Consider the following 1,317-nt stretch of genomic DNA (forward strand, 5'->3'; position numbering starts at 1 on the left):
TGTTTGTCAAGATCAGTTCTCATGATGTGACTCGTTTTGGTCTTGACAAGATGAAAGAATTTTGTGTTTCAAAATCTGTTTTTGAAAACATAATTAATTCTTTTGAAAATTTTAAACCTGATGAACTTCTTGATCAACAATGTTTTCAAAATGTCAATGGCATCAATTCTGGAATTATTTTGAGCTTTGATCAGTTCTTGGAACACAACAAAGGTTTTCATTCTCTTGAAAAGTCATTTCCTTTGAAAACAAACGAATCTAAAGAGTTTCTAGCACAGAAATCGGTTTGTTGCAAACTATGATCAAATGACTTTTCAAGAAACTCTTGAGCTTGATTTGCAGCTGCCTGATTTATATGCTAGAAAACCGTTTGACTCATTTGTTTTCAAAGGCATTGGCTTTCATCTGAGTTCTTATATTCATGCACTGATCACTGATAATTTATTTGCATCCTCTTGTGCCTTGGACGGAATTTTGGTTAAGAAGTCGCTGGAACATGAATCACTTAGAACTGAAAATGATTTTTGTGATCTTGATTCTTGTGATTATGTTTTGCAGCCTGATCTTGTGTGTTTTGAAACTGATAAAACTTGGCATCTTTTGAGATCATCTCGTGATCATTGTGTTGTTTTGAGCCTTGATGATATTTTTGTTTACAACACATTCTTTGATAAGTGTCTCAAGTCTTTGATAAATGTTTATCAATCTGAACTTAAGCTTGTGTGTTCAGATGTTGAGCAGGATATGCACTTTCTGAAAATGCCTAATATTTTTGCATGTCTTGAGAAAATTTTGGTTTGTAATATCTACTTTGATGAGCATCTTGAAAGGCTGAAATGTGTGCTACTTGTTCTTGGAAAAGATATCTTGAGTTTTGATTTGAACAAGTATTTCTCTTGCACATATGATCCTGGTCTTTTAGTGTTTGTTTTGAGTATCCAGGAAAGACAGGTTCAGCCTCTGAATGAAAGCATTGATCGTGCCCAACAGCCTGAGTTTTGGAGAAGCATTGTTGTCCAAACCGGCTACCTTGGAGATGCCAGCGACAGAGGTTCAGTCCACGAAGGGTATCTCGACTTTCAGAAGGTCTTTTGTCATGAAACCAATTTTCCTGGAAGGCTAACTCACCAAGGATTCTCTGAGGCTTGGAATCACTTGAAAAGCTTCGCGGATGAAGGAGATATGAATGTTTCAAACAGGAGGTTCTCCAGCCCATCTATCCGCGAGTACAAGATTTCTAAAGGAGATTCATGCCCAAGAAGGGAACGACCTGAGCCAAAACCGATCCTCCATGAACCAGAGGTGTTTCCTCAGTCA

Source organism: Raphanus sativus, unplaced genomic scaffold, assembly GCF_000801105.2.
Source record: "Raphanus sativus cultivar WK10039 unplaced genomic scaffold, ASM80110v3 Scaffold1089, whole genome shotgun sequence".
Lineage (NCBI taxonomy): Eukaryota > Viridiplantae > Streptophyta > Magnoliopsida > Brassicales > Brassicaceae > Raphanus > Raphanus sativus.